Raw genomic sequence first — 8,509 nt, forward strand, 5'->3', positions numbered from 1 at the left:
GATTATAAACATTGATTTACTTGTTTGGATAAGTTTATTGGTGAAGTTTGGGGTTTATTTTGTATACATTTTAGAGGATGGAAACCGAGTGGATTATTGACTGAAGCGTGCCAGCTAAACTGAGTTAATGGATATAAATTAGTTTATCGTACAAAAGGACCATTTGTGATGTAACAGGGACCTTTTGGAGTGCCAACAGAAGAAGATCTTCAATGGTAAGGCATATAATACATCGCTATTTCTGACTTTCGTGTCGCAACTCCCTGGTTGAAAATGATTTGTTATGTATGTGTGTGCTGGGCGCTGTCCTCAGATCATCGCATTGTTTGCAGTAAAGCCTTTTTGAAATCTGACACGGCGGCTGGATTAACAACAAGTTAAGCTTTATTTTGATGTATTGCACTTGTGATTTCATGAAAGTTGGAAGTTGTTGAAATGGGACACTAGCGTCCCAATGATCCGCAGGAAGTTAAGGCTAGGGCTGATTTCAAGGTTTTACTGAACCTACAAAGCATTACATTGGCTTGCTCCTACCCATCTTTCCGATTTGGTCCTGCCGTACATACCTACACGTACGCTACGATCACAAGATGCAGGCCTCCTTATTGTCCCTAGAATTTCTCCAATTGAGCTCCATTTTTATGGAATGGTCTGCCTATCCGTGTGAGAGACGCAGACTCGGTCTCAACCTTTAAGACTCCTCTGTTCAGTAGGTCCTATGATTGAGTATAGTCTAGCCCAGGGGTGTGATGGTGAACAGAAAGGCACTGGAGGTTAGAACCACCCTTGCCGTCTTTGCCTGGCTGGTTTCCCTCTCTTCACTGGGATTCTCTGCCTCTAACCCTAATACGGGGCTGAGTCACTGGCGCTCTTCCATGCCGTCCCCCTAGGAGGGGTGCATTACTTGAGTGGGTTGAGTCTCTGCCGTGATCTTCCTGTCAAGCTTGGTGCCCCCCCTCGGGTTTGTGCCGTGGGGGAGATCGTCGTGGGCTATACTCGGCCATGTCTCAGGGTAGTAAGATATTCCTCTAGTGGTGTGGGGGCTGTTCTTTGGCAAAATGGGTGGGTTTATATCCTGCCTGGTTGGCCCTGTCCGGAGTGTGGTATAGTCTCTCTCAGCCCTAGGACCATGCCTCAGGACTACATGGCCTGATGACACCTTGCTTTCCCCAGTCCACCTGGGCGTGCTGCTGCTCCAGTTGCAACTGTTCTGTCTGCGGCTATAAAACCCTGACCTGTTCACTGGACGTGCTACCTTGTCCCAGATCTGCTGTTTTCAACGCTCTACCGCACCTGCAGTCTCTAACTCTGAACGCTCGGCTATGAACAGCCAACTGACATTTACTCTGGAGGTGCTGACCTGTTGCACCCTCTACAACCACTGATTATTATTGTCGAACCCTGCTGGTCATCTATGAACATTTGAACATCTCAACCTGGCACAGCCAGAAGAGGACTGGCCACCCCTCAGAGCCTGGTTCCTTCAGGTTTCTTCCTAGGTTCCTGCCTTTCTAGGAGGTTTTGGGCTTCTACATCTGCATTGTTTGCCATTTGGGGTTTTAGGCTAGGTTTCCATATAGCACTTTGTGACATCGGCTGATGTAAATAGAGCTTTATAAATAAATGTGATTGATTGATAAGTTAGTGTTACCAGCCTCAGAAATTTCAGCCCAAACAACTGCTACAGAGTTCAAGTAACACACATATCAACTGCTCAGAGGAGATTGCGTGAGTCAGGCCTTCATGGTCGAATTGCTGCAAAGAAACCACTTCTAAAAGACACCATTAAGAAGAAGAAACTTGCTTGGGCCAAGAAAAACGAGCAATGGACATTAGACCAGTGGAAATCTGTCCTTTGATCTGATGAGTCCAAATTTGCAATTTTTGGTTCCAACCGATGAGTCTTTGTGAGACGCAGAGTAGGTGAACGGATGATCTCTGCATGTGTGGTTCCTCTGTGAAACATTGAGGTGGTGGTGTGATGAGGCTTTGCTGGTGACACGGTCTGTGATTTATTTAGAATTCCGGGCACACTTAACCAGCATGGCTACCACAGCAATACGCCATCCCATCTGGTTTGCGCTTAGTGGGACTATCATTTGTTTTTCAACAGGACAATAATCCAAAACACACCTCCAGGCTGTGTAAGGGCTATTTGACCAAGGAGAGTGACGAGTGCTGCATCAAATGACCTGACCTCCACAATCACCCAAGCTCAACTCAATTGAGATGGTTTGGACCGCAGAGTAAAGGACAAGCAGCCAACAAGTGCTCTACATGTGTGTGAACATCTTCAAGACTGTTGGAAAAGCATTCCTCATGTAGCTGGTTGAGAAAATGCAAAGCTGTCAAGGCAAAGGGTGGTTACTTTGAAATATTTTGATTTGTTTAACACTTTTGGTTACTATATGATTCCTTGTGTTATTTCATAGTTGAGGTCTTCACTATTATTCTACAATGTAGAAAATCATTTTTAAAAATAAACCCTTGAATGAGTAGGTGTGTCCAAACTTTTGACTGGTACAGTATGTCAAAGAAAGAAATCTTGAAGCTGCAGGAGCATTGGCCAGGGGATAGATAATAGTACAGCAGTTATCAGCATCAATTCCCTACGACAAATACATCATTTGGTGGGTGCTTATAGTTGTCCTATTTCACACATGTACAAGTGTGTATTCATGTGTGAATTGGAAATGTGCTTTTTGCATATCCTAACTCTTCCTGAGTCACCCGCAGAGTCACAGCCAGGGTCAACCATCATCAACTGTGATCCTGAAGCAATTAGGGTTAAGTGCCTTGCTCAAGGGCACATAATATGATTCCCTTGTCGGCTCTGGGATTCAAACTGGAGCCCAAGTTATCTCAAGCAAGTCTGTATTTCTCCTAGATTGTGTCCGGTGTGGCCCAAAAGCCTCAAACAAAAACCAGAATTTGTTGTACCATAAGTACCCATTGAAAGGTTTAACAATTAAGTGTGCCATGAAGACCGTTTTCAACTCTGTGCCACGGGAACATGGCATTCTTCTAGTAAGTGGACTAGTCTATCCCTGCTGGTTAATTAAAAGAGAATTCTAGACTTATTTACTAATAAAGCTCAATAAACTCAAATAGTTTACTATTGAACAATTTAACCAGGGAACCCACCTACACTCAATATGCCAACTACCAAACCTATGGCCCTCTCTGACAAGGCATCAGCAGCTTCACACAATAACTCACTGTCCAGTGTACTGCCATGCTACCCACCTTCTAATTATGAGATAAGCAACCCCAAACAATTAACCATGTCTCATTAGGCCATCTGACACAACAAGCCACAATGAGGCACTGTGTTCACTTTCATCCTTTCAAACAAATGACCTTGTCAATACTTTCCCCTGCAAATTACTTGCAAGTCATGAAGCATGACTTAACATTGCATCTCATCATAAATATCTCAAGAGTATACTGTAACTGATGTTTAGGCCCAATGCTTGCAGGCATTATAGAGCACAATTTAACATCAAACACTCTCCTCCTGCAAACACGCAAAGTTTAATGTGTGCGCGTGAGATAGCAATGTAACAATTGCTATACAATGTAACACATGGTCATTTTAGAAAGCATAGCGTTTGTAATCAGCTAATAAAATCAAACAAACACTGTGGCAGTGGGTCGCTGACCGTACATGCCGTTTGTGCAATCATGACTACTTTCGAAATAGTCTGAGGATTTGAGGGAGTCACTAAATAAATCCAAGTCACGAATTGATAACCTGTTTATTCAATGCGCTATGTCTAACAACTCCAATTTTTAAGCCGATTGTAGTTAACGTTGGCTAACTAGCAACAATTATATGCAATCTCATAAATTCTTGATGTAACAAGTGCAGTATCCGCTCGTGAGTTGTGCTGCTAACATTGGCACTCTTGCTTTAAGTATTCTCTGCGAGCTATATAGTTGGTATAATTTACTCCACTGAAACTTAACCTAGCAAACCAAAATATAGCTGGGCATATCCTGAAACACATAGTTAAAACGACAATTATTAACGTCAGCTAGAGAAACGTGCAGGAGTTTCCAACACAAGGTAATGGGGGCGGGAGCAACCAATGCACAGATGGTTTTACAAAATTATTGTGGATTAGCGACCCCTTGTTTACATAGTTACGGCACGAATGATACACTAGTCAAATTTAGCGAGCAAGCGGTATTTTGTCAATTGTTTGGTAGCACTTGAGAACCAAGTAGCTAATTGACAGTCATTGATTTTAAAATTAGCCAGCTAACTTAGCCATCTCTGCCTGAGAACTCTAACGGCCAGAAAGAAAGCTCTGATTCAAACTCCCATTCACCAGTTCGGCACGCGTTATAGTGTCAAAATACCTTTGTTGATCAGCCAATATGGAGTTTCGCTGAGCAACCACTGGTATCATCATTTACACTCGTTACGGCCGGTAATTAACATCCAAAAAAGGTGTCTATAACGTTAAACATTATCAAGCAACCAATAAAAAAAAGGCCTATTCTGCAAGGAACAGTTGGGGATGCTCCAATACTTAAAAAAAAAAAATCGTTTGTTTATTAACTGCATGGCTTGCTAGTTTACCAGTTAACTAGTTACAAGCGAAAACAATTTTGAAATGTTTGATAACGTTACCACATAGTTAGCAATGCTATCTAGCAGGCTACAATCATGTAAGTAGCGTTTTAAAATAACTGATTTGTTTAACTCACTTTTATCGTTCTACCAATTGTGTGCAAATTAGGTAGCACCATAATGTTACATCAACTTACCTGATGCAGTTCAGATGAAATAAGAAAAGCTTTTACAACGTGGTCTCGTGAAAATGTGCTCTGATAAACCTAAAATTAAAATTCCCAGACCAAAATCTGTCTGAGAAAATCCAACTGTCGATAATACACTAACTCCCCCCAGTAAAAAAGAAATACATGTGCCTCTCCAATTTAATTGGCTTGGGCATTTCACAAGTATCAGAGACTGCATTTTGATTGGTTCCTCCACCAGTCTGTAAATGTCGGCGTTTTCTATTGGTGGCCTAAAATGATTTGCATGTTGTGTTGGGGTGGTGAAGTGGCTCCCACTACTGAAAATATATTGTAATTGAAATTAATTTTCCATTGACAGTAGTATCCAATGATAATTGGTTGAAATATTGTCTTTAAGTTTCTTTTGGAAATCAATTTGGAGCATAAACAACACAGGATCATTTTGATCTGAACAGACTAAACATATATTTTTTAAATAGGCCCAATTTAGTATCAGAGTAATATGTTCCAAGTTCAACAACAGCAGCATCAGATGACTTACAGTTCTAGACAAAAGTCTGGACACACCCACTGATTCAAGGGTTTTTCTTTATTTTTGCTATTTTCTACATTGTGGAATAATAGTTTGGACATCCAAACTATGAAAAAACACATATGGAATCATGTAGTAACCAAAAAAGTGTTTAAACAAATCTAAATCTATTTTATATTTGAGATTCTTCAAAGTAGCCACCCTTTGTGCAAAGCTGTCATCAAGGCACTCTTGGTTCTCTTAACCAGCTTCATGAGGTAGTCACCTGGAATGCATTTCAATTAACAGGTGTGCCTTGTTAATAGTGAATGCGTTTTAGCCAATCAGTTGTGTTGTGACAAGGTAGGGTTGGTATACAAAAGATAGCCCTATTTAGTAAAATACCATTACATTAAGACATGAAGGTCAGTCAATCCGGAATATTTCGAGAACTTTTAAAGTTTCTTCAATTGCAGTCGCAAAAACCATAAAGCGCTATGATAAAACTGGCTCTCATGAGGACCGCCACAGGAAAGGAATGCCCAGAGTTACCTCTGAAGCAGAGGATAAGTTCATTAGTTACCAGTCTCAGAAATCAGCAATTAACTGCACCTCAGATTGCAGCCCAAATAAGTGCTTCACAGAGTTCAAGTAACAGACACATCTCAACATCAACTGTTTAGAGGAGATTGCGTGAATCAGGCCCTCATGGTCAAATGCTGCAAAGAAACCTCTATTAAAGGACACCAATAATAAGAAGAGACTTGCTTGGGCCAAAAAACACGAGCAATGGACATTAGACAGGTGGAAATCTGTCCTTTGGTCTGATGTGTCTTTGTGAGAGGCAGAGTAGGGACATGTATGATCTCCACATGTTTGGTTCCCACCGTGAAGCATGGAAGAGGAGGTGCGATGGTGCTTTGCTGGTGACACTGTCTGTGATTTATTTAGAATTCAAGGCACACTTAACCAGCATGGCTACCACAGCATTCTTCAGCAATACGCCATCCCATCTGGTTTGCGATTAGTGGGACTATCATTTGTTTTTCAACAGGACAATGATCCAAAACACACTTCCAGGCTGTGTAAGGGCTATTTGACCAAGGAGAGTGATGGAGTGCTGCTTCAGATGACCTGGCCTCCACAATCACCCAACCTCAATGCAATTGAGATGGTTTGGGATGAGTTGGACTGCAGAGTGAAGGAAAAGCAGCAAACAAGTGCTCAGCATATGTGGGAACCCCTTCAAGACCGTTGGGAAAGCATTCCTCGTGAAGCTGGTTGACAGAATGCCAAGAGTGCAAAGCTGTCATTAAGGCAAAGCGTGGCTATTTGAACAATCTCAAATATAAAATATATTTTGATTTGTTGAACACTTTTTTGGTTACTACATGATTCTGTATGTGTTATTTCATAGTTTTGATGTCTTCTACTATTCTACAATGTAGAAAACAGTACAAATAAAGAAAAACCCTTGAATGAGTAGGTGTGTCCAAACTTTTGACTGGTATTGTATATCAACAGCTTTACTTGGCAAAACAAATAAAGAATGGACCACCTTGCTGCAGGGTAGTGCAGCAGCACACACAAAACAATCATTAGCACTTTCGCTTGCCATCAAATATCCATTACAGAGCAGATATTCAGTTGTGGGCACTGAGGATCAATAGATACCATTAAAGTCTAGGAGGTTGAGGGTTCATTATTAATGCATTGATTGCCTCTTATTGTATGTTTGTAGCGAAATGGATCAATGGCCTTGTCTTTGTTTATAACCTTGACATGCTAGTACTTACTGCACAAGGTACATTAAGTTACTTACTAGTACATTGCTACTGTGTTGTACCAAATAACAGGACTGTGCTTGAGGTCTAAAGAGACACTCACAACACTGTCATGTGATAGGGTCATATGTCAAAAGGCCTGCATCTTAAACATCAAACCATGATGAAACCAAAACCAACATCTTAATTTCAGCCAACCAAATAATACATAAAATAGACTGAGGAATCACATTTTAAATATGCATTTTGTCAGAAGGTTTTGGAAGGTAAATATCAAATAGGATTAAAGCACAAATGTAAAACAAATCTTTCTTCACACATAAAAGTAACATCCAACTCACCAGTAAAAGATGATCAACAGTTGAGAGGCACATGCACCGATTCATTCCAAGTGATCCATGTGCAAAATAAAAGCAAAGGGAGAATTAGGCCTATAATTAATGTCATAGTTTCATATGCTTTCAGAGGTTGTGCAACATAAGATCACACCCATATACTGTAGACTTTAAAATGAGAAGTAAGAGAGAAATGATGTACCTCAATAGTGTTTTTCCTGTTTAAACCACAAATAATCAATTACAGATTACAGACATATATCCTAGTTCCAGTTGATTAGCATGATATGTGCTGTGATACTACCAGGGAGTCAAACTGTCCTCTGTTACCCCCCCAGGATTGTTGTTTCTAATCAAATCCCAAAACATGGTGACAGATTTACCCCAAGGGATTAGTTAGAAGAATTATCACAATCCACCAACTGGCCCGTAGATATCAAATGCATAAAAAAAAAAAGTGTATTAAAAGATACCCTAGCTGCTTACTCTTTGACGGCAAAGAGGTTGCTCTAGGTTAATAACGTCACCAACGGTAGAAGAGCTAGGTCAGGTTCGCCTTCGATGCGGCAAATTCCAGTACATCTAGGTCTCCTTACTGCTGACCAATGAGGATGGCTAGTGTTAAAGGAAACAGTGGATTAGGAGGGAGAGAGACAAAGTACTTGGAGCAGTGACTCTCTCTGTGTGCACGTAAATCCTGTTGATGCTATCTTGGGGCAGAGACTTGAACACAGCCAGCCTGGTTAAAAAGATGACTTTATAAGGAAGTGTGTTTGACTGATGATTGAGTTGACAGCAACTGCTCTCTTCATAACGTTTTCATGCAATAGCCTCTCTGTAATGTCATAAATGGATTCCATGATGCAGGATGATTTTGCGGTGTACAGGTGCCTGACAGTGGAGCCAATTGAATGTCTCAAATGCCATGAATTGTAATCCTCCACTTTATAATCTGTTTTATGACTGCACGCGTACATGCCTTTAATGACTGACATTCAGTACATACCACAATCAATTAAACACCTTTGAGATGATTATGTACATTTCAAGAATATTTCGGTGTAAGAAGAGGTTTTTTGATTTTTGTGAAACACACACACAGCTACAAT

General features: G+C 40.8%; 1 protein-coding gene across 13 annotated transcripts in view; it reads right to left on the reverse strand.

Annotated features, from left to right (window-relative positions):
* The window catches only part of LOC109900699 (protein 4.1-like), a 95,129-nt gene extending 87,309 nt beyond the window's left edge, over window positions 1-7,820 (reverse strand). For 9 of the 13 annotated variants that reach the window (XR_004211900.1, XM_031837106.1, XM_020496452.2 and 6 more), the window contains exon 1: window positions 4,777-4,909. The gene's annotated coding sequence lies outside the window, so the exon portion shown is untranslated. Of the gene's footprint in view, window positions 1-4,776; window positions 4,940-7,406 lie in introns of those variants that run through there. The other 4 variants (XM_020496454.2, XM_020496453.2, XM_031837101.1 and 1 more) reach the window with 3 other exon arrangements.
* Between the last annotated feature and the right edge of the window lie 689 nt (window positions 7,821-8,509).

Source organism: Oncorhynchus kisutch, linkage group LG12 (assembly GCF_002021735.2).
Source record: "Oncorhynchus kisutch isolate 150728-3 linkage group LG12, Okis_V2, whole genome shotgun sequence".
Lineage (NCBI taxonomy): Eukaryota > Metazoa > Chordata > Actinopteri > Salmoniformes > Salmonidae > Oncorhynchus > Oncorhynchus kisutch.